The 26,064-nt window shown below is 43.5% G+C and overlaps 1 protein-coding gene across 1 annotated transcript in view; it reads right to left on the bottom strand.

Annotated features, from left to right (window-relative positions):
* Positions 1 to 18,625, bottom strand: part of rbm24a (RNA binding motif protein 24a) — a 36,636-nt gene extending 18,011 nt beyond the window's left edge. The window contains exon 1 of the mRNA XM_080204167.1: positions 18,459 to 18,625. The gene's annotated coding sequence lies outside the window, so the exon portion shown is untranslated. The remainder of the gene's footprint in view (positions 1 to 18,458) is intronic.
* Between the last annotated feature and the right edge of the window lie 7,439 nt (positions 18,626 to 26,064).

Here is a 26,064-nt window from a genome sequence, read left to right on the forward strand (position 1 = left end):
AAACAGCTGCCCCCATTCGGGGTGAATGCAACAACTTTCTGCCATAGTACTGCACTGCTCCTGATGCACTGTTCACTACACTGCTGGGACAGACTGATTCCTGCCTCCATCCCTGTGCCAAGCTGGCCTTCATCGACAACATTATGCTGCTGTACTCATGGACCCTCTTGTGTCACTGAGTCAGATCAGTGCTGCACCTGAGTTTGCAGAGTACAGAGATCTCTTTGCACTTGCTACCGCATACCAGTGTCTACCTGGAAAGCACTGTGCTGTGGGACTCATGCTGCCGCCCCAATAAAGATTTGAAGTTCAACCTTGGGTGGATCATGAGGTGAGGCCGGACATGTTGTGGGTGAGTGGGGGGATGGTCTCATGAAGACAAGTGAGGAGGCAGTGTGGAAGAAGAGCTGTGGAAGTGGGGAGAGGAAGGGCGAGGACTCATGATGGTAGGCAGAGTGGCATGGAGGTGGATTAAGATTAACAATGAAAGGCAGGAGGAAGACTGAGGGGAGGGAATCTGGACCTCAACAAGACTACGCAAAGAGCTCACAAACAAGGGGGTCAAAGGATATGAAATTGTTTACTGTAAAGGGATGCACGAAGACACAGTAGGTAGATATCCAGGTGGGGCGGGGGGTGGGGGGAGGAAGGTTGCTGACATCCTGCATGGTCTGGTGAAGCGGGCTGGAGTGAGTGACAGGACTGTGCTGGACTGTTACTTAAACATGGCGGAGGGACCTTCAAACCTGTAGCTGAGGCAGGCGGGCGGATCAACTGCCAACTGAGTCAGAGGGGAACTCACCTGTGCATAATTAATGAGTTTCCAAGTGCAGAATCTGGTGCGCGGCTCCACCATTCTGGCTGGTGGGATAGGTGACAACTGAGCCGCCTACCTCTGCACTTAGTCTCAAAATGGGAGAATTCTGCTCCATATACTCCGCTTGGATGGATGTACAAGCTGCCAGGGCATAGTTTGGAAAACAGCATGGAAACTCTCCCACTGTCCTGTCAATCATTACTCCTTAACCAACAACTTCAAAAAAAACTTAACTGCTACATTTCTGACATTACAGTGGCCACACTGCTAAAGCACTGAATTTGCTTTATGTGCTTTGGGATGCCCTGAAGTCATGAAAGGTGTGACAGAAATGCAGTTTTGTTCTTTTATTGGGATACTGCTCAATGGAAGCAGTCTGTGAAACTAGGGGAGTCAATTATGACTTTTAGGAGCAAACTACATATTTTTAACAGTAAGTCCCAGAACGACCAGCTATAATGGGAACTCTTCACAGGTGCTGAGGTAAGCTATGCACAGAAGCCTGGAGAATTTTGTCACAGAGATCACACTACCTCAGATGGTGGAACGCCAAGCCATGGCTCAGCTGGCAATAATCTCAGCTCTAAATAATAAAGTTCCAGGTTCAAGTACCGCGCAAAGACTTGAGCACAAAAATCAAGGCTGACACTTGAGCAGAGTACTCAGAAGGCACTGCACTGCTGAAGTTGCTGTCTTCCGGGCAACATTTAATCCAGGCCTTCATCTCTGCCTGCTCAGGTGGATGTAAAGGATCTCATGGCATGGCTTTGGAAAAGTGTGGGGAATTATTCCTGATGCCCTAACCAATATCTATCCCTCAATCAACATACAAAAATATTACCTAGTCACTATCACATCACATATCACAGTCCAAAGATGTGTGGTTAGGTTGATTGGCCATGCTAAAATTTCCCCTTAGTGTCCTGAGATGGGTAGATTAGAGGGATTAGCGGGCAAAATATGTAGGGATATAGGGGTAGGGCCTGAGTGGGATTGTGGTCAGTTCAGACTCAATGGGCCGAAGGGCCTCTTTCTGCACTGTAGAGTTCTATGATTCTATGATTGCTATTTGTGGGACTTTGCTGGATATAGATTGGGTCCCTATTGCCTACATTATGACTGACTACACTTCAAAAGGTACTTCATTAGCTGTAAATCACTTTGAGACATTTGGTGGTCATGAAAAGCATTTGTAAATACAAGTCTTTCTACTTTATAATCATGTAACTTGTTGCTTTGACATCTAGGCAAGACATTGTATTCAGTTTGTAGCTCATTTTTTAGTTTCCTTTTACATATGGCTGTTGTTATCAGACATGTAGGGTAAATGGTACATGTGAGTAAGAATTGCGTTACTGAGCCACACAGAAGATAAATAAAGGGAGCCAGTTCAACATTGCCAAAAAAATCGACGTTTTCACAGGAAACTTAAAAAATGTATAATCTTAAAATCTGTACATATCTAACCTGCATTACATAAACTAAAGCAAGTAAACCAAACCATGGATCCCCGTTTTAAAGAACATTTTTTTCATTCAATTTGAAACATAACCTTAAACATCAAACAATTTCTCCGTTGGATCATAAGAAATAAGAGCAGATATAGGCCTTTTGGCTGCTCAAGCCTGCTCTGCCATAACATCATGGTGATCTGATTGCAGCCTTAAATCCACCTTCCAAATGGCTGATAACCATTGGCTGTCTTGTAAATCAAAATTCGTTAAGGGGAAGTTGTGTCTGACAAATTTATTGGAATTCTGTGAGGATGTGACTAGTGCGGTGGACGGAGGGGAACCGGTGGATGTGATGTTTCTCAATTTTCAGAAGGTGTTTGATAAGGTGCTGCATAAAAGGTTGCTACAGAAGGTTAGGGGGCATGGAGTTGGGGTTAAGGTGTTAGCGTGGATAGAGGATTGGCTGTCTAATAGGAGGCAGAGAGTAGGTATCAATGCGTGCTATTCGGATTGGCAGTTGGTGACTAGTGGAGTGCCCCAGGGATCGGTGCTGGGGCCTCAGCTATTTACCATTTATATAGACGATCTGGAGGAGGGGGCTAAGTGTAGGGTATCGAAATTTGCTGATGACACAAAGATAAGTGGAAAAACAAATTGTGTGGAGGGTGTGGAAAGTCTGCACAGGGATCTAGATAGGCTAAGCGAGTGGGTGAGGACCTGGCAGATGGAGTACAATGTTAGGAAGTGTGAGGTTATCCACTTTGGCAGGAATAATAGTAGGAGGGATTACTATTTAAAGGGCAAAAAGCTGCAGCATGTTATGGTGCAGAGGGACCTGGGGGTCCTTGTGCATGAGTCGCAAAAACCCAGCCTATAAGTGCAGCAGGTGATCAGGAAGGCAAATGGGATGCTGGCCTTCATAGCGAGGGGGATTGAATATAAAAGCAGGGAGGTCTTGCTGCAACTGTACAGGGCACTGGTGAGGCCGCAGCTGGAGTACTGTGTGCAGTTTTGGTTGCTGCACTTGCGCAAGGATATTTTGGCCTTGAAGGGAGTGCAGAGGAGGTTCACTAGGCTGATACCGGAGTTGAGGGGGTTGAACTATGAAGAGAGGTTGAATAGACTGGGCTTATACTCGTTGGAGTTTAGAAGGATGAGGGGGATCTTGTAGAGACGTATAAGATGATGAAGGGGATGGATAGGGTAGAGATAGAGAGATTCTTCCCGCTCAGAAAGGACAGCAGGACTAGAGAGCACAGCCTCAAGATAAGGGGGGGGCAGTTTAGAATGGAGTTGAGGAGGAACTTCTTCACTCAAAGGGTGGTGAATCTCTGGAATTCTCTGCCCCTTGAAGTGGTGGAGGCTACCTCGCTAAATATATTTAAGACACGGGTAGATAGGTTTTTGGTAGGCAAGGGGATTAAGGGTTATGGGGAGAAAGCGGGAAAGTGGAACTGAGCCACTTCAGATCAGCCATGATCTTATTGAGTGGCGGGGCAGGCTCGAAGGGCTAGATGGCCTACTCCTGCTCCTATTTCTTATATTCTTATGTTCTTAAATTCTGTCTAAATTATGTCTAAATTAGCCAGACCCTGTCACCACTGTTCTCTGGAGTAACGAATTCCAAAATATAATTATCCTCTGTGAGACAACATTCCTCCTCAACTCCATCTGAAATGGGACACCCCTTCTTTTGAAACTCTGATTTCCTACTTCTAGATCCCTCATGCAGGGAGGCATCTTCTCAGCATCTACCCTGTCAAATGCCTTAGAATTATATATATTTCAATCAGATCATCTTTCAATCTTCTAAAACTCTTATCAGTATAGGCCCAACATGCTCAGCCTTTCTTTCTAATGCAATCCCTTCAACCCAGAAATCAACTTTGTGAACCTTCTCTGAACTCTTTCCCATGCAACTATACATACCCTTAAATAAGGAGACCAAAAATATATGCAGTACTCCAGTTGCCATGTCTCAACAATGCCCCACACAGTTGTAACAACACTTCCCAACATTTATGCACCATCCCCTTGCAATAAAGGCCATTTTTAGTTTCATATTGTTTCTTGCCTCTGAATAGAAAGATAAATTGTAAATTGTAAATGCTTGAGACCCTAACATTGTGGCACCCACTCGTCATATTTTGCCAACCTGAAGATGATTCATTCATCACAAACCTGCTATTTCTTGCTGGTTAGTTAATCCTCTATCTATACTAATATATTACCTACAGCACCTTATATAATAACTTTGTGGCACCTTATCAATAACATCTACTGCTTTCTCTTTATTCATCCTGCTTATTCTCAAAGAATGCTAATAAATGTATCAAATACAATTTCCCTTTCATGATGTTGACCCTACCTGATTGTATTTTGATTTTCTAAATGTCCTGTTACTATTTCCTTAATAATTAAATCCAATATTTTACCAATTATAGTTTCCTACTTCCAGTCTCCCTCCTTTCTTGGAAAGAAGTGTTGCATTTGCAGTTTTCCAATCCACCAGAACATTTCCAGAATCTAGGAAAATTGGGAATATTACAACCAATACATTCAGTACCTCTGCCGTCACTTCTTTTAAGACCATAGGCTGCAGGCCCGGGATCTGGTCAGCTTTCAGTCACATTAGTACTTTATCTCTAGTGAAGATGATTGTTTGAAGTTCCCCCTTTTGCCCTTTGATTTTCAACTATTCTTGAGATGCTTTTTGTTTCTTCTAACATGAAGACTGATACAAAATATTTGTCCAAAATCCTTGCCATTTCTTCATTTCATTTAAATGTAGATGCATAAAATACAATATTTCTAACTACAATAATGCATCTTTAAAAACTTTCCTTGCCAGCTACTTGATTACAGCATTATCAAATGGAGATCTGTCTTACCTAATTGGCAAGAAGACTGAGAAATGTTACCCTTAAGAGATAAATTAATTTCTATAATTTCTTTTTGAAATCAATTTCACAAGTACTTTATGTAAATAAAAGGTTCTGATTGAATTAACAGGTTTAAAAAATGTTGAAATTCAAAGCTTCATTCCAAACAATAAGTACAGTACAATCTTTCTGGAATATGCTATTTACTTTATTATCATTCAATTTGTCCAGTTTAGGCACTGGCTTCCCAAATATCACTCGTAATCAAAACTTTTTTAATATCCTTTCAAACTAGTTTTTAGACCAAGCATTTGGTCAACTGTCCTTATTTCTCCTCATCTGACTTGGTATAAAATTTGGGCGGCACAGAAGCACAGGTACACTGAGGAAGAATTTAGCATGACCAATGCACCTAACCAGTGCATTTTTCGGACTGTGGGAGGAAACCATTGCACCTGGAGGAAACCCACGCAGACACAAGGAGAACATGCAGTCTCTGCACAGTCACCCAAGCTGGAATCGAATCCAGATCCTTGGCGCTGTGAGGGTTTGATTCCCAACTTGGGTGACTGTGCGGAGTCTGCACGTTTTCCCTGTGTCTGCATGGGTTTCCTCCAGGTGCTCCTGTTTCCTCTCACAGTCCGAAAGACATGCTGGTTAGGTGTACAGACCACGCTAAATTCTCCCTCATGTACCCGAACAGGCGCCAGAGTGTGGCGATTAGGGGATTTTCACAGTAACTTCATTGCAGTGTTAATGTCAGCTTATTTGTGACATTAGTAAATAAACTTTGAAAAAATTCTCCAATGAAGTAGCTTGGGACATTTTGCTAACTTATAGGTGATATGTAAAAAGCAAGTCACTGTTTATATATCATTTTTTTCTCAATAACTAAAATTCGTAAGGTTGAAAATGAGGCTCTAAATCAAATGAAAAAATTCTAAATAATTTCACATTTGACAGTAACAAAATTAGACTTGTCTTTCTCTTTGAGAACTTTTAACACCTTCATTAAAGTTCCAGTCTCTCCCAAAAAAATTGGACTTAGGCCTAATAAGAATTATTACTGCAAGCTATTATTTTGTGCAGGTTAAGCATGTTATCATGTCCAGTAAAGGACCTCTGGTCCTATGTATGTATCTCCTAGCTTTCTACTATTTATTGTATATTCCCTTACCTTGTTAGTCTTCCCAAAATGCATCACCTCACACTTTTCAGGGTTAAATTCCATTTGCCACTGCTCTGCCCATTTGACGAGCCCATCTATATTGTCCAGTAATGTAAGGGTTTCCTCCTCACTATTTACCACACTACCAATTTTTGTGTCATTTGGGATATTATTGGTCATGTTCTCTACATTAATGTACACTACAATAGCAAGGGACCCAGCTCTGATCCCAGGAGTACACCACTGCTCACAGGCTTCTAATCATAAAAATGACCTTTGACCATCATCCTTTGCCTCCTGCCACTTGGCCAATTTTGGATCAATTTGCCAAATTGCCCTAGATCCCATGTCAATTCTTTTCTTGATCAGTCTCCCATGCGGGACCTTGTCAAAAGCCTTACTGAAGTCTATACAGACCACATCAACTGCACTGCCTTCATCTACACAACTTGTCAACTCCTCAAAAAATTCAATCAAATTTGTTAGACATGTGGGATGATTTTCAAACCTCATTGGATAAATCATTGAATCAATTTGAGAAACCATAGGCCTGCCATATGCAGACTAGAAATTACTCATCAGGTACTGAATGGCCATGATCTGTAAAAGTGCCCTACCTTTATGAGACCAAGGGTGCGACACTAGCATGTGAGAAATCACTTTCTTTATATTAAACTCACAAAAGCTTGCTGCTGAATTAATTAATTGGAATACATACTCTCAGGTAAGAAAGGACACACATTTTTCCATGCAAAGCACACTGATTATGGGCAGTAAAGAATAAATACATTGGGGGTGATTCTCCCATTCCGACCAGCTAATTGTTTTGGTGTGCTGGGTCGAGAGATGCACACGTTTGCCGATTCGTGCAATTTGTGCATGCGTTTCCGGCACATGCACGTCTCCCACCTCCGGAAATCAGGCACGATCAGGACCACACAGGAAACCGGTGGGAGACTAGGTAAGTACATTAAATCTATCTTTAATGTTATTTGTCTATGATTATCGGGCCCGAGACTTAATTCTGCAGGTCTGATAGCATGTCCCACCCCACCAGTACAATTTCACTCTAGCGGGGTTTAGAGTAGCTCCCCTCTTCCGGGGAACTAGCGGGAGACCCTGGCAGTGCAAGCCTATGTCTCTGGCACTGCCCAAGGGGCATAGTATCAATGCTCGGGGCATTGAACATTGGGCAGTGCCAAGGGGGCAGGTCTTAAGGGCGATCAGTGGAGATGGGGGGTCTCGCTGCCACTCTGCAGACAGGATCTGTCAGGGCTGAAGGGAGGTCAATGATTGGGGCGGGCTGGGAGGATGTCTGCCATGGGGAGTCTGCCTCCCGTGGGTGGGGATCTGCCATGGTGATGGGGGTCTGCCTCCCGGGGGATCTGCCTCTTGGAGGGGTGGGTCTGTCTGGGGGGCGTTGGGGGGGATCGTCACTGCTGGGGGGGTCAGGGCTGGAGATTGTGGTACTCTGGGATAGGGTTGGGGCTGGCCCAGGAATGGTCATGGAGGTCGCAATCAGGCCATGGGGACTGAGGAGCAGCACTGTGGGAGTCCCGGGCTGGCCAGCAAACTGCAGGCTGACAGTTCAGGGCCACTGCGCATGCAAGCTTTTAATTATATTCACAACTGTGACCCCAGCATTGCACAGAGTATGGGAGATTCAAGTCTGAACTCCCACTGAAAAACAATCATGAATTACACCAGTTTGCCCATGAATTCATCACTTAGAATTTTTTTGGGAGAATTGCCCCCTTTCTGTTTGTGACAATGCACCACTTACATAATTTTTGAGGATGCATCAGTACTTCTGAGTCAGAGGCATATTTGTTAATTTTATATAAATTGTGTATTGTGTGCTGGTGGTAGGCAATATTTGAGGACGTATAGAGTGATACTTATTGAAATTATGGGGTGGTTGAGTTAGGAAACACATGCTTGTAATGTTTCATGCTGTAAATAAATTGATTAAACCACATCTTGAGAACTGGGTGCAGTTCTGGCCATCATATTTTAAAAAAGGATATAAAAGCACTCCTAGAATGCAGAGAAGATTTACAAAGATAATGTCAGAAATGTGTGAGTCAGTGTATCAGTGGGGACTGGTTAGCTTAGATGGTTAGTATGTGGTTCGGAATAAATCCAAAAGTGTGGCTTTTATTCCCAATCTAGTTGAGACAGATTTGGAACCTGCCTATTCAGCCTGCCCCCAACAGTGGAAAGCAATGGCAAACTGCCTCTGACACAAACTGCCAAGAAAATGGCTCAGGATGAAGCATCAACAGACACTGAGCCAAAGAACTGCCATAATGCAGAGCATACATGATATGATATATTCATTAGTAAAAGATGAACAGACTGGGTCTCTTTCCTCTTATAAAAAAGACGAGGAGTATCTAATTGAGTTCTTTAACATAAGAACATAACATAAAAGAATTAGGAGCAGGAGTAGGCAATTCGACCCCTCGAGCCTGCTCTGCCCTTCAATATGATCATGGTTGATCTCATCTCGGCCTCATCTCCACGTTCCTGGAGTCCTCCACCTGAGGAGTACTGTGTATAGTTCTTACTTATATACTTGTATAGTCTCCTTACTTGAGAAAGGATACACTGGCACTGGAGGGGGTGCAGAAGAGATTCACTAAGTTGATTCTGAAATTGAGAGGGTTGGTTTATGAGGACAGACTGAGTAGACCCGGGACTATATTGATTGGAATTCAGAAGAATGAGGGAGGATCTTACAGAAACATATAAAATTATGAAGGGAATAGATAAGATAAAGCAGGGAGGTTGCTTCCACTGGCGGGTGAAACTAGAACCAGGGGGCATAGCCTTAGAATAAGGGTGAGCAGATTTAGGACTGAGTTGAGGAGGAACTTCTTCACCAAAGAGTTGTGAATTTGTGGACTTCCCTGCCTAGTGAAGCAGTTAAGGCTACCTCATTGAATGTTTTTAAGGCAAAGCTAGAGTTTTGAACAGTAAAGGAGTTAAGGGTTATGGTAAGTGGGTGGGTATGTGGATCTGAGTCCACAAAGAGATCAGCCATGATCTTATTGAATAGCGGAGTAAGTTTGAAGGGCCAGATGGCCTATTCCTGCTCTTAGTTCTTATGTTGTTATATTCCTGCCCATTCCCCATAATCCTCCATCCATCTACTAATCTATCTGCTTCTTAAATTTGTTTAGTGTTCCAGCATCCACTGCACTCTGGAGTAGAGAATTCCACAGATTCATCACCCTTTGAGTGAAGTAATTCCTCCTCATTTCTGTTTTAAATCTGACACCCATTGTGTTCATTGGTTTCTCATTCTAGAATGCCCAATAGGGGGAAACATCTGCTCAATGTCTACCCTGCTAATTCCTTTTTGCATCTTATATCCTCAATTAGATCTCTTCCCAGTCTTCTAAACTCCAATGAGTATAGGTCTAAACTGCTCAGTCTGTCTTCAGAAGACAAGTCCTTCATCCCTGGAATCAATCTAATGAACATTCTCTGAACCACCTCTCACGCATTTATGTCCTTCCTCAAGTAAGGAGATCAAAACTGTGCGCAGTACTCCAGATGCAATCTCCGCAATGCTATACAGTTGCAACAGCACTTCCCTATTTTTATATTCTATTCCATTAGCAATACATGCCAAAATTCCATTTGCCTTCCTTATTGCCTGCTGCCTACATACTCATTTTCTGCGATTCACGCATGAGAACACTCAGATCCCTCCTCACCAAAGCATTTTGAAGTTTCTCTTCATTTAGATAAGTTGTTTTTTATTCCTGCAACCAAAATGGGTAACCTGACACTTATACACATTAAATTCCACCCACCATATTTTGGCCCACTCATGTAACCTATCCATGTCCATTCGTAAATGTCTTATTTCCTCACGATAACTTGCCTTCCCACCTATTTTAATGTCATCTACAAATTTAGCTGTAGTGCATTCTATCCCTGCATCCACGTTATTAAGATAGATTGTAAATAGTTTGGACCCAAGGACCAAACCACAAGTTATAGCTAGCCAACCAGAAAAAGACCCATTTATCTCACTCTGCTTTCTTTTGGTTAGTTAATCCTCTATCCAAGCTAATACATTACCCCCTACTATGGGATCTTACTTTGCACATTCATTTAAGATGATGAAAGATTTTGACAATGTGGATACAGAGAGAATATTTCCCCTTATGGGGAAGAACATAACTAGAGGCTATCAATATAAGATAGTCTTTGAGAAATCCAATAGGGAATTCAGAAGAACCTTCTTTACACCAAGGGTGGTTAGAATATGGAACTTGCTATGACAGGAAGTGGTTGAAATGAACAGCATAAATGCATTTAAGGAAAAGCTAGTCAAGTAGATGAGGGAGAAGGCAATAGAGGGTTACGCTGATAGATTTAGATGAAGATCAATATGAGGGAGGCTCGAGAGCAGCATCAACGCTTGCACGGCAGGTCAGGCTGAATGGACAGTTTCTGCGCAATACATCCAGTATAAATGTAAGACTTCATAAAGATTAGTTCCAGTTCTATCTTTCACCAACTGGCCATCTAAGTTAGAACATAGGGATGGAACTTTCTTTCTCAGTAATTTCTCACCAACTTCTTCAGAGAAGTAAGTGGACATATTTCAGAAGTTTTGTTGAGGTGAGAGATGAGAGATGGAAGGAGCAAAAGACAGCAAATGTCTTTCTTCCATTCAATTTTCCAAAAAAAGGATGCAATTTTGAGCAAATCAATGTTTTGTTAGCAGTTAGAAAATATAACGGCTGGAGTCTTCCAGCTATTCACGCCGGCCGGAACCTCTGGTCCAATCAACAATCCAGCAATGGGGAATCCCACTGACACCAGTGGGACCCGGACTGGTGAGAAACACGCAGCAGTGAGGCTACAAAATCTCACACAGATGTAAAATAGAGGGCAGAATTCTCCGGCCATGCTGGTCTAAAAGTCAGAAATTCCCACCCGACTGTCAATGGGGTTTCACATTGTCCACAGCGCATCCGCTAAAATTCCAGTGGTAAACGGGATGGGAGAATTCCGGTCAGAGATTCTAATGAGAGAGAGGGAAAAAGAATTTTTTTAAAAAAAGAAAAAAAGGCCAATAGTTTATTTCCTCCTAATCCAACTTCTTTAAAAAGTTTAATTTTATAAACAAACGAAGTTTCTTTAAGGAAAACAGATAGGAAAGATAGATATACTTTCTATCCATCTGCTGAGACTGAGAGGCCCCTGGGCCTTCACAAGATGACATGAGAATGGGAGAGTGCAGACAGGGTTGGGGTTGGGTGGGGTTTGTTGCAGGAAAGCTGTGGAGGTAGATGGAGGATTAAGGATGAAATGAGTAACAGCAGAGCAAGGAGAGGGCAGAAAAGTTGAGCAGATGGTTCAGAGAGGGAGTGGCAGGGTAATGGTGGGAATGAACATTGGTAGGAAGAAGCATGGGGAGGGGAGGTGAAAAGAGATATGTTTGGAGCAAAGGAGTGTGGGAAAACATATGTCACTGGGGGAGGGGTGGGAAGGAAGCCACTGAGGGCCAGATTTAATTGCAAGTCCCATCCCAAATGCTGCATGCGACTAAGCACTGGTGGTTCTTTTCATGCTATGCCACACGCTACTTCCCACATGTGAGGAAAGAAAACAGAAAGGTGGAAGAGGGAGAAACAGAGAAGAAGAGACAAACAGCAAGACAAAGGTATCAGAAATAAAGAAGAGTGATCATGTTATCTCACTCAATAAAAGAAACATCATGGGAAGTCAATAAAATTAAATATAATAGAGAATAAAGTTCTTAAACATAAAAGAAATGACACTTAACCTTTGAATGGTATTCATAGCTTATAGGTGCTGGCATCATGTTGTACCCATTTATATGAGACACAATCTAAGAGCATAAGAATGGTTTAGCGATTTGTGATCTTTTAAGTCACATCCACTCACATAATAAATATTTGTAGAAGCTATAGATTACTGTGCAGAGCTGAAACCATCTCTTGTCATAATTAAGTAGTGCAAGTGAACATGATCGTGTGAAAGATGAAAGTCTTTTCCCTTTGACTTTTTTGTGAATTTTATGTTGATTAAGTTGAGGGACATTGGTGCTGCAAAACACCAGGTCTGGCTAAATCTACAAAATGCAAGGCTCTACTTCAGCAGTCTGCATCCTTTCCCACACAACCTTCAACCTCTGTGAATAAAACTACCTATTATAACTTGTGCTCTGGAAAATGGATTCAAGATATTTAAAAAATCTGGAATTAAGAATCTGCTGATGACCATGAAACCACTGTCGATTGTCAGAAAAACCCATCTGGTTCATTATTATCCTTTAGGGAAGGAAATCTGCCATCGTTATTTGGTCTGGCTGACGTGTCTCCAGAGCCACAGTAATGTGGCTGACTTACAACTAATCGCCTGAACAAGGGTAACTCGGACAATAAATGCTGGCCAGCCATGTCCCACGAATGAATAATAAAAAATGGAAGGGAGAAAAAAATTGCCAAATCATATCGCTGTCTAACCCAATGTGCCATTGTATTCGATTTTTTTTCCATTATACAATATGAACAAATAAATGCAAAGAATACTGTGACAACTGAAACAGGTTTGGTAAAATGTAGTGACTCACTGTAATTATAAAGCTGTTGTTGTAACAGTAAACCATAGAAAGGCCTATTGTGTAATATCTCATTGAAATTTAGTTTTTTTTAATATTGTATCTCCACATTGTAACTGTTAAATACAGTGATGATGTGGTGGAGAGGATATATAACATTGCAACTAAATTTAAAGTCTTGATTTTGCTCATTGTCCACTAAGATAACACTGATGAGAAAATGCCTCCATGTTCCGTTATTATCTACATCTTTACTCTGATTTTAATGTAACCTTAAAAATAATCATACAAATTTGCATTGTAGTGACCAGGGTGGGATAGGGCGTATATTTGACACTTGGCTGAAAACTTACTGACATGATTGTTCAATCAATACAACTTTTGACTAGATTTGTGCAATTATCGCAAAAACCCAGCTTGCAGGTGCAGCAGGTGGTCAGGAAGGCGAATGGGATGCTGGCCTTCATAGCGAGGGGGATTGAATATAAAAGTAGGGAGGTCTTGCTGCAGCTGTATAGGGCATTGGTGAGGCCGCAGCTGGAGTACTGTGTGCAGTTTTGGGCGCCGCACCTGCGCAAGGATATTTTGGCCCTGGAGGGAGTGCAGAGGAGGTTTACTAGGCTGATACCGGAGTTGAGGGGATTGAGCTATGAGGAGAGGCTGAATAAACTAGGCTTGTACTCGTTAGAGTTTAGAAGAATGAGGGGAGATCTCATTGAGACGTATAAGATGATGAATGGGATGGATAGGATAGAGGTGGAGAGACTCTTCCCGCTCAAAAAAGACAGTAGGACTAGGGGGCACAGCCTCAAGATAAAGGGGAGGCGGTTTAGAACGGAGTTGAGGAGGAACTTCTTCACTCAAAGGGTGGTGAATCTCTGGAATTCTCTGCCCGTTGAAGTGGTGGAGGCTGCCTCGCTAAATATTTTTAAGAAGCGGGTTGATGGGTTCTTGATAAGAGAGGGGATTAAGGGTTATGGGGAGAGGGCGGGAAAGTGGAACTGAGCCACAACAGATCAGCCATGATCTTATTGAATGGCGGGGCAGGCTCGAAGGGCTAGATGGCCTACTCCTGCTCCTATTTCTTATGTTCTTATGTTCTTATCTTCGTATTTTGACATATTTATATTGATTATTTTTAATCTATCTTATTTTGCCATTGGAAAACGTGACAAGCACTGTGAACTTAAATAAATAATCAGTACTCTGTTACGGGAGCACAGTGGTTAGCACTGCTGCTTCACAGCTCTAGTGACCTAGGTTCGATTCCCGCCTCGGGTCACTGTCTATGTGGAGTTTGCACGTTCTCCTCGTGTCTGCGTGCGTTTCCTCCGGGTGCTCCGGTTTCCTCCCACTGTCCAAAGATGTGCGAGTTAGGTTGATTGGCCATGCTAAAAATTGCCCCTTAGTGTCCTGAGATGCATAGGTTAGAGGGATTAGTGGGTAAAATATGTAGGGGTATGGGGATAGGGCCTGGGTGGGATTGTGGTCGGTGCAGACTTGATGGGCCGAAAGGCCTCTTTCTGCACTGTAAGGTTCTATGATTCTAATTTAGCCCCATGTGGATTGATGAAAGATGATGATTATGCAATTAAAGGGTGATTTCACTCTAATTATAATCATGGGGAGAACAGGGGGCCAGACATTTTACAATCATAGCATACAGCCTGAGACAACTATGGCATGGACAGATATACAAAGATTTGACCATTGCGATTGATAAGACTTTGAGAAACCATATTGGGTATACTCCATTTGGAGTTTTCCCAAAGCCCAACTGATGTTTAGTTCTTGTATTTTTATAGCAGGCAAAAAACAGTAGTTTATGATAGCACATACACTTTCCACTGTTGCAAACACCAAAGACTTGCCATTCTTCTGCAGTGATGGTCCTGACATATTTCCTCATTATTACATCTACTTGTCATCCAGAAGTTCTTGCTGAACATCCAGTTTTCAACTAGTAAAAATCTTTATATAATGTGGCAAATTAAGTTCAAAAGAAAATGAAATTTGAATTGGCAAAGTATTTCAGTTTGCAGTTGGCTGATCCTAGGCATATCGCCTAGCAACAATTTTTGTTTACAGAAATGCAGGTGGATGCCACACATTTTCCAACTTTAGCATTGTTCTTCAGCTGAATCCAAATGGAAGTCGTGGTAATGCTACCATCCTCCTTCTTATTTACCATCTGGGTAAACGGCACATAACAGTCCCTTAGACCCATCTTGATCATTTGGTTACTGCATTAAGCAATATTGGCCTAGTGACATAGCAGGGTGGCACAGTGGTTAGCCCTGCTGCTTCACAGTGCCAGGGATCCAGGTTTGATTCGCGGTTTGGGTGACTGTGCAGAGTTTGCACATTCTCCCCATGTCTGCATGGGTTTCCTTTGAGTGCTCTGGTTTCTTCCCACAGTCTGAAAGACATGCTGATTAGGTGCATTGGCCTTGCTAAGTTCTCCCTCAGTGTAACTGAACAGGTGCTGGAGTGTGGTAACTAGGAGATTTTCACAGTAACTTGATACATGTTAATGTATGCCTAATTGTGACACTAATAAACAAACTTTAAACTTAGCAGTGAAAAATGTTATGTTCATTCCAGGTTTAAAATGACCTCAGATCAGTTTACAGAGCTCATATATTGAGGCTGCTGATTTGAATGCTGGATATTTTCAATCACTTCTGAAATAATACCTATGTTAACTGTACTGAAGTGTCACGTTATCTTTAGAATAATACCATTCTCTTCATGGGTTTACTTTTTTTAGCTGTCTAAAATAACCATTTGAACTTCAACCTCTACAAATAGCAAAATCTAATTCTTTGAATTACAAAAACAAAACAATTTATGTAACAACAACAGCCTGCATTAACACAGAGCCACATAGTAAAACATTGCTGGAAGCTAGCATAAGTTGGTGCTAACTTAAAGAAGGAGACATTAAGACCAGGTGACCAAAGTTTGGCCAATGAGGTAGGTTTTAAGTGTCTTTAAGGAGGGAGAGAGTTGGAGAAACATAATAAAGGTGGGAAGTCCAAGTCTTTGGGCCTAGATGACTGAAGGTGAGGCTGATAATGATGGGGCAAACAAAGTGTGAGATGCATAAGAGGCCAGAATTGGAAGACTGCAGATATCTTGGGAGAATTGTGGGCTGGAAGTGTAGGTTATAGAGGTGGGATTCCAATGAAGACATCTTATTATTTTAGCTTATTATTAAGTTTATTATTGTTTTAGTTTATTATACTTAAGTTTATTTTTTCGTACAGAGCAGAAAGACAGTGACTGACTCCTCCACCAGAGTTAACAGAGCATTGATTATTTATTTATGTACAAATGACACACTGGCACAGTGGTTAGCACTGCTGCCTCGCAGCCGCAGGGACCCAGGTTCAATTCTGGCCTGCGTGACTGTCTGTGCAGATTCTGAATTTTCTCCCCTATGTCTGTGTGGGTCTCTTCCAGGTGATCCAGTTTCCTCCCACACTCCAAATATGTGCAGGTTAGGTAGATTGGTCATGCTAAATTGCCCCTTAGTGTCAGGCATGGGATTATAGGGATAGGGCCTGGGTAAGATTGTTGTTGGTGCAGGCTCAATGGGCTGATTGACCACCTTCTGCACTGTAGGGATTCTATGCAGAGTTGTTTTTCCTTGATTAGAGAGTCATGGAGAGCTGTGATTGTAAACCAATGCACCAGCTTTAGAACATTTGGTGGTGTTAAACGTATTTTCAGTATAGAGACAGCATCCAAGAATGCTGAAAGAAGTGACAATGGAAATTGAAGAGGCTTTGGCCATAGTTTTCCAGTCTTCCTTAGTCTCAAGGATGGTGCTGGAAGACTGGAGAACTACTAATATTACATACATGTTCATAAAAGGAGCTGTAGGGGCACAGGGATCTGAGTGTCTATGTGCATAAATTATTGAAGGTGGTAGGATAGGTTGAAGAAGGATTAATAAACCACATGACATCTTGGGCTTCATCAATAGGGCCACAGAATACAAAAGCAAGAAGTAATGTTAAAATGTGTAAATCACAGGTTCAACCTCAACCCGGGTATTGTGTGCTATTCAGGTCCCCACACAATAGAAATAACATGAAAGCATTATAGACAGTTAGAGAGGGTCCAGAGAAGATTCACAAGAATGATTCCAGGGATGAGGAACTTCAGTTACATTGAAAGATTGGAGAAATTGGAACTGTTCTCCTGGGAGAAATGAAGATTTAGGAGAGATTTAACAGAGATATTCAAAATCATGCGGGGTCTGAGCAGGGTGAATAGGGAGAAGTTGTTCACATTGCTGAGAGAACAGAGAACTAGTGAGCACAGATTTAACTGACAAAGAGGCAATGGGGACAGGAGAGGAAAGGATTTCACCCCCACCTCCCAAGGTTTGGATCTGGAATGCATTGTCTGAGTCTGGGTCATTTGAGGTAGGGTCATCTGAGGCTTTCAAAAAGAAATTCATAGAATCATAGAATCCCTGCAGTGCAGAAGAGGACCATTCGGCCTATCGAGTCTGCACCCACTCTCTGACACAGCAACCTTCCCAGGCCTTATGCCTGTAAACTCACGTACTTACCCCACTGATCCCCCTAACGTACACGTCTTGAGACACTCAAGGGCAATTCAGCAAATTGGTCATTGTCTGAAAAGGAAGAATGTGCAGGACTGGCTTGGGGTTGGGGGGCGGGAGACTCGTACTAGGTGAATTGTTTCTGCAGAGGGCGAGCACAGACCCCCCCCCGAGCCGAATGGCCTCCGGTGTTGTAACCATTTAATGATTCTATGAATTCCACACGTAAGCAAGGTGCTGACCCTAAAAATGCACTTAATGCAGATAGATAATATTCAACCCTAAAGATTTCTTATTACTTAGCGTGTCAATGTATATTGACGACTGGTTAGACTCAATGTGCGTGTATTCTTGATCCAGGATGACTCACTCAGTATTCCGCTGGCTGGAGGACCATAAATCTACACACAGCCACAGAGACAGTCGGTGCCGCCTGTAGACCGGCTCCTTCCGACCGGTTAGCGACACACTCACTGACCTCTTACCAACTGTCATCATTCCCCAATGTAAGGAGACCAGGCACTCTGCTGTTTCCCCATTTCACCAACTAATTTGCAACAGGCAGGAAGATTGCAGGAAAACTTGGGGTAATTCATGCCGACAGTGAACATGTGAACGTTTTAAAATCACCCTGTTTAAAAATAACCAAAAAGGAAAAAAGTGTGCCAAAACAGTTAAAAAATAGTTTTAAATGGTCTAACTCGAACATTATTACTTCGGGACATTTTATGTTTTTATGAATTTATAAATAAGCGTGTTTGAGGACATCGATATGATAAGCATTTTATATAGTTTATGAATATACACTAAGGCGATGGTTCCCTGCTGAGAGTATTTCGGAGCCGCGGGCTATCACCTAACACTTGACAAACTTGCCCCGTGACGCCTATGTTTTTTTGCTGTCTCCCGCCCCCTCTATAAAAGTGCTGGGGCTAAATGCGAACTCACCGACTGCCGCAAGCTGGTGAATAGCGTTACCCGATCGGCCTGTAACCGGACGCCTCTTTATTTATTTATCATCGCCAGATGCGCATCGCATCGCCCGAGAGGCGCGGTGTCATGTAGCCGAGTGGCCCGGGGGGAGTTGGTGCTCTTGTTCCCGGCGCTGTGCACCGGCTCAGCCCAGGAGAGGGGGGTGGTGAGTGGCAGCCGGCTTCCCTGCCCAAGTAGCGACCCGGAGCGCCGCCTTTCGACAGCCTGACTTCCAACCAACCCTGCAACTGAATGCCCTCAGTTAATCCTGTTTACAGCTGGTTCAACACTGCAGGGAGGGCCAACTCACGTTGCTGATCAATAATATTTATTTGATTTATTACTGTCACATATATTACTGTACAGTGAAAAAAGTATTGTTTCTTGTGCTATATAGACAGACAAAGCATACCGTTCACAGAGAAGGAAAGGAGGGGGTACAAAATGTAATGTTACAGTCGTAGCTAGGGTGTAGAGAAAAAGCATTTAAAATATTTAACCATCTTCCAATTTATTCATCACTTACAAAATACTTTAACCTCATTTACAGCGTGCTTACCTATAGAGGCAAAACAACTCCCTCCCACATAACATCATGTGCTATTATTACCTTGTGGAGGAACATGAGGGGAGGGATTCCTGGAATCATGTTGGTTTTAATTAACTTGGAGACTATTATCCGTGGCAAGGCAAAGTCAATCAGTCCCAGTCTGATTACATTTGAATCATGATTAAATGACACGTCCAGCTCTCAGTCTATTTTGCTTCATTTACAATCCCGGAATCGTTGATTAAAGTTATTTTTCTTTGGTCTCTGCTTTCCTTTTCTTTACACTTCTCCTTCTCTATTAATTGCCCTGGCAACTCTGATCGTCCACTATAATTTTGGCAGATGATTGACGCAAAACCCACCAAGCTGTGTAAAGGGTGTGTGTGTGTGTGTGTGGGAGGACCATTCCTCTCTGCTTCTCCTTTCAACTTATGATCAAGTTCATTCACCTTCTTTATCATCTTTTTTTCCTACTTCGCTGTCTGCCTGCCCCATTTGTCCCTCTCTTTTTCCTGTGTCTCTATTCTGTTAATGTTCCTTTCTCTCACTTCATTTGTTTGTCTCTCTATTCATTTGCCTTTTTCACTTTTTATATAGAAAAGGGCAGCACAGTGGCACAATGGTTAGAACTGGTGCCTCACAGCGCCAGGGACCCGGGTTCGATTCCCAGTTTGGGATACTGTCTGTGTGGAGTTTGCATATTCTCTTCATGTCTGCATGGGTTTCCTCCCACAGTCCAAAGATATGTGGGTTAGGTGGATTGGCCATGCTAAATTGTCTCTTAGTGTCAGGGGGACTAGCTAGGGTAAATGCATGGGTTTATGGGATAGGGCCTGGGTGGGATGGTGGTTTATGCAGACTCAAGGGGTTGAATTGCCACCTTCTGCACTGTAGGATTCTATTTCTTTCCCCCTCCTCATTGTATCCCCTTTCTCACGGTGCACTTTTTCAATACTATTTTCAATACTATGCGGCTGTATAGGGCATTGGTGAGGCCGCAGCTGGAGTACTGTGTGCAGTTTTGGGCGCCATACTTACGCAAGGATATTTTGGCCTTGGAGGGAGTGCAGAGGAGGTTTACTATGCTGATGCCGGAGTTGAGGGGGTTGAGCTATGAGGAGAGGCTGAATAAACTAGGCTTGTACTCGTTGGAGTTTAGAAGGACGAGGGGAGATCTCATTGAGACGTATAAGATGATGAATGGGATGGATAGGATAGAGGTGGAGAGACTGCTCAGAAAGGATAGTAGGACTAGGGGGCACAGCCTCAAGATAAAGGGGGGGGGGGCAGTTTAGCACGGAGTTGAGGAGGAACTTCTTCACTCAAAGGGTGGTGAATCTCTGGAATTCTCTGCCCGTTGAAGTGGTGGACGCTACCTCGCTAAATATTTTTAAGACGCGGGTTGATGGGTTTTTGATAAGAGAGGGGATTAAGGGTTATGGGGAGAGGGCAGGAATGTGGAACTGAGCCACGACAGATCAGCCATGATCTTATTGAATGGCGGGGCAGGCTCGAAGGGCTAGATGGCCTACTCCTGCTCCTATTTCTTATGTTCTTATTGTAAAATAATACCTCTTTTCCCAAAGGTAGGGGAGTCTAAAACTAGAGGGCATAGGTTTAAGGTGAGACGGGAGAGATATAAAAGTGTTCAGAGCGGCAATTGTTTCACACAGAGGGTGGTGAGAGTCTGAAACAAGCTGCCAGAGGTAGTAGTACAGGCGGGTACAATTTTGTCTTTTAAAAAGCATTTAGATAGTTACATGGGTACGATGGGTATAGAGGGATATGGGCCAAATGTGGGCAATTCGGATTAGCTTAGGGGTTTAAAAGAAATGGGCGGCATGGACAAGTTGGGCCGAAGGGCCTGTTTCCATGTTGTAAACATCTATGACTCTGTGACTTTATTGCTTCTCCCTTTGTTTTGGCCAGCCACTTTGCTTCCTTATGCTCTTCTGCCTTCTTCCTTCACCATCTCTCTCAGTTGTCTCCCACTCTCATGCCAGTAGGCACCCAGTGGTAGCAGTCTGGGCTGAGTCAGAATCACACTGTAAACAGGTTGGGCTGGATCTTCTGATGCTAACAGCAGTAAATGTTGAAACCTCTGATGCTCTTGCACTTTTGGATCCATCGGAGGTCTTGCTGCACTCGCATGCACTGTAATTGTCCGGGACGTTTAAACTTCCCATGGGCTGATTTGCACTGTCCGGGATCCTCCGTGAATGCCTCTTAACATAGACCTCAGTGTTAGAGACTTGAGCTAGATGTGCTTCCCCAACTACTTACCCTAGAATTGTTTCATCCCTGGTGTAACTGGCTGATTAACAGCATAAATCAACCCACCAATTGCACCCCCTCGATCGGATAACCCACCTCCCCCACCAACACCCTCTCTCCACTCACTAACTCACCCATTACCCCATTGAAAATCATTGAGATCTTTACCTAAATGTAGCAGCAAAAGGGGGTGGGGGAGCATTAGTCCTCTGCGCCGTTCCCGTCCTTGGATTGATGTGCTGGAGTATCACTGCTGCAGCCAGAACAGGAAATCCCAGCTCAAAGGATACAAGAAGGCTAGGGAGCAGTGACCTTCTCAGAGCCTGGCACCCTGGCATTGCCCACCAGGCACTGGGCAGTGCCAAGGAGGTCGGGCATGAGGGGGCGAGGCCAAAAGATAGATGTGGGGCCTGGATGGGGAAGGTGGGGGAGAAGCTGCGCACTCTACAACTGGGACGGGGGGGCGGGGGGGGAGGTGCGTGGAGATGCCACTTTGCAATCAGCGATTGACTGCAGGTGGCGGCGATTGGCCAGGCCAGGGGGGTGTGGGTGGTGGAGTCAATCGGTCGGCGAGGCCACCAATCATGGGGGGTGGGGGGGCATGTGATAGACAGGAGGGTGGAGGTAACTAATAATCTGCTCCTGGCTTTCCTGTGAGCTTAGGGCCCACCTCCTCCCCCACTGGCAGGAAACAGATTTAGCATTTTTTTGAACAGAGCGGTGTAAAACTTAACCTGAGGCTGCACCAAAAAAAAATCTGAAACTTTTCCATTTTTATGCTCGTTTGGGATTTCGAATTTTTTTGGTAAGATCGCCCCCTCCTGCCTGTGTTCCTGTGTTGAGAAAGAAATGTCTGCTTTAAGTTTCAATAGTTGTTTGTTAACTTAACCCTATCATTATAATATTATTACTGCTTGGCTGCTCCACAACCTGTCATTTCATAGTGCAGTCCATAAAATCACAGTGTCATTGACAGCTCTGAAACTCTTTTTTTAGGAATTAGCTATCTTTGATTGGGATAATGAATGCACATGCCCATTTTAATAAGGGATTAAATATTTGAAGGGATTTAAGGATACAGAGGGCATTTCAGAGAATGGTGCCTGGGCTGGAGAGTTTTAGTTGTGAAGAGCGATTGGATAGACTGGGGTTGTTTTCCTTGAAGCAGAGGAGACTGATGGGGGACATGATTGAGATCTATAAAATTATGACGGGCATAGATAGAAGAGACAGAAAGAAACATTTCCCCTTGATAAAGGGATTAATGATAAGGGGCACAGATTTAAGATAAAAGACAGGAGGTCTGGAGGAGATGTGAAGAAAAACCTTTCCATCCAAAGGGTGGCGGGAATTTGGAACTCACTGCCTGCGGTGGAGGCATAGACCCTCATAACATTTGAGAAGTATTTAGATGTGCATTTGCAATGCCAAGGCATACATGGCTATGGAATTAAAATAGTTAGGTGGTTTGTCTTTGACTGGCGCAGACACAATGGGCCAAAGGACCATTTTCTGTGCTGCATATCTCTATGACTCTATGGGATTGTGGCAGGTGGTGAGGGAATCAACAAGAGGGAAAAGCATACTTGACTCAACCTCACCAACCTGCCTGCTACAGATGTACATGTCTATGACAGTATTGATATGAGTGACCACCCTACAGTTCTTGTGGAGACAAAGTCCCATCTTCAGCTACTGCGCAAAATGCGATAAACTTCGAACAGACCGAGCAAATCAAGACTGAGCCTCCAGAAGGCCTGTCCAGCCCTGATTAATTTTACACTGCCATGTTAAGACAAGCTCTGTCCCATCAATTTTGTGTAAAGATTGATAGGTCCCAAGTCCATTGTTGGGTTTAATGGACACAATGCCCTTTCATTGTTGTGTGGATTTTTAAGTGCTAATGAAATTATTTGGACAAACATCAGCTGTGTTGATTTTCTTTACTATTTTGCTTAACTTTCTAGATGGGGTTTAAGGACAGAGTAGGAAGCAAATACAATCCATTGAAATTTAGCCCACTTAATGGGCGGGATTTTCCAGCCACGCATGCCCTGAAACCAGAAAATACCACCCGAGGTCAATGGACCATCTATGGTCCGCCCTCACTTGTTTCAATTCCTATGGCAGGCGGAACTGAAAATTTGCCCCAATGATCTAGGTATGAGTACTCTTTTCAAGTGAAACAATTCCCCAATGTTTACAAGTTATTTTAAATACAAGCAAAATATATTACTTATAAAATAAATTGAATCTGACAATATGAGTATTCAGTTTGTTGTTGTTCATATGGCAGTTTCTTTTTCATTTTTTGAACACACGGTATACGCTGGACACTTTTTACTTCAGGTAACCAATGCCTCATTGTCACTGAAACCAAATGCACAAATTCAATATCCATTTAAATAAAACAACGCCGATGTTTCCATTGTGTAGATCTGAAAAAAGTAACCTTAAACTCTGTGCTCCTGCATTTTTAATGAGCAAACTCTTCTATTTAATGAAGTGCTTCAAATGTGAGACTCAATTCTGGGAAGTTGATTGAAAATGTGTTGTCTTTTCAAATGATGGCTTGGTCCTGTCGCTAATAATTTACCAACTGCGTTAGCCAGTTATGGGTTCAAGTCTCATGCTGCATGATCATGTCTGAAACTTCCTGGGGAAGTGCCCTGCTGTTGAAAATGGATAAAGGATGCATGTATTATGTTCCTGAACCTCAGAGTATAGGATCATTGGCCAGAATTGCACATGGCAACAGCGGATGTATCTGGCCCAGAAGCCCATAAAATATCATGAAAAGACATCAGGCATGTGTGCCATCACACATAACATTACAACATACACAGGAGTCAAAAGTCCACCGGCTGACAATTAGCCAGTTAAGGCACTTAAAAGGCCAGTTGACTGAAATTTTGCCTGTGAGATTTTTAGGTTAGTTCACAGGCAACTTGGACAGGCAGCCATCCCATTTCTTCACTTTTCTACCCAAGGATGGGATGAATGGGGGCGGAGCATTGGCTATGTGAGTTAGGAGATCAGGTGAGAATTTGCTACAGTTTTATTGTTGAGATTACAGACTTTTCCCTCTGTTTTATTGTGGAGGTGTTTGCTTTGTTAGCTTTGTTCTGAGGACTCTATTTAATCAGCTCTTTTGGAGCATTTCTCCCCATTGCTGTCTTCAGTGCCTGAGGCAGTGCCATCTGTCTCTCAGCAGACAGGAATTGTTTACTCAACTGAGGGCATCCCCTCTGAGGAGGAACGAGGGGTGGGGGCGAGGGAAGAGGAGACCAAGTGTTCACGGGCAATGTTACAGGGAGAGACTTGTGGGAGGGGAGGCCAAGGGGGTGCAAGGCCAGCAGGCTGAAGGACCCACTCCCCTGCCACATCCCTCCCGGGTCAGATAATGCCTCCCCTGACCCCCATAGACATTGCCCCGCACCAAAACATTACTGACTGGCTTATTCCCCCCATTCCCCCTGCCATCCACACCAATTGTAGACCCCCCGCCCCCCCCACTGAACTCAGGCAGTGTGGCAGTGGACTCCCCCTCCTCCCCATTTTTCACAGGCAGAGTGGCAGCAGGTACCCCTTGCCCCCATCGATCTCAAGCAGAATGACAGCGGCAAACCCCCCCACTGATCTCAAGCAGAAAACCATCAGACGCTTGGCATTTAGCTCCTCACTACCCCTCACTGATGGAGTGCCTAAATCGGAATTATATGGAGCCTGTCTGTTTCACACCAATTTTGGATGGGCAAACGCGGTGGTAAAGGGGGAAGTTCAGGTAAAGATGGGTGCGGCGCATGCTCCACAGCACTGACACAGTTCAGGGTGGGGCCTCAGTCACATACTGAACATTGTAAGACGAGGAGCATGTCACATGATTAGGAGCAGGTGTTGGAGGCAATGACCCCATCAAGGAATGGAGGGCAGATCCAGCCATGCTCCACCTGAAATTGATGCCTTGGAATTCATATACAAAGTGTGTGTTACAAAGTGAAGTAATAAATTGAGATGTGTGGCCAAGAGTTCCCTGAGGCAGTGCAGACCTCTGTGCAGAAGATGAAGAAGATATTCATGCCACGGCTGCAGGACCAAGTGAAGTGGCCTCCACATTATATCTGCAACCTCTAACAGATTGGCCAGTTGCATTGGTGGTTCAGCAATGCATGGAGATGCAGTCAGGTATTTGCACACTCTTGGTTAACATAGATTCACAGGTGAGTCCTGAAAGGGCAGAGGGAGGCAGGACGGATGCCATTATGAACTCTCCTCAAGACATTTCCTGATCTGTAACCACCCCTTCTGCCCTTTTTGACAGAGTCACAAATGCTCCATCCTGCTCCATGCCCAAAGCTGCTCTTCTATAAATTCAGAGGGTCAGTCTGTGGCCAGACCATCCCGGGCACAAAAATATCCTAGACAATACCCATCACAGGCTGACTGTACATCTACTCTGGCCACACAGTTAACACCATGTAAATAGATGAAGAAGAGAATGTAGAAACAGTCAGAGTTACACATTCTATCACTTTTTTCTGCGCGTGCACAGTTGGATGCGCCGATCGGAACTGCAGGGTTTCAGGTGCATTAAGTCCTGCCCACAGGCTTCTGCAGCATGATTCAGAATCGCTGATATTTTTGCAGGCAGAGTACGTATGGGGGCGCTGGAGAACAGGTCTAAAAGTTGTATCTGAAACACTCCTAGTTTCAAGTCCACCCAGCACTTAGAATCAAAATGGTAAAATAGGGCCCAGG

Source organism: Carcharhinus amblyrhynchos, chromosome 2 (assembly GCF_965287045.1).
Source record: "Carcharhinus amblyrhynchos chromosome 2, sCarAmb.v2.hapA, whole genome shotgun sequence".
Classification (NCBI taxonomy): Eukaryota; Metazoa; Chordata; class Chondrichthyes; order Carcharhiniformes; family Carcharhinidae; genus Carcharhinus; species Carcharhinus amblyrhynchos.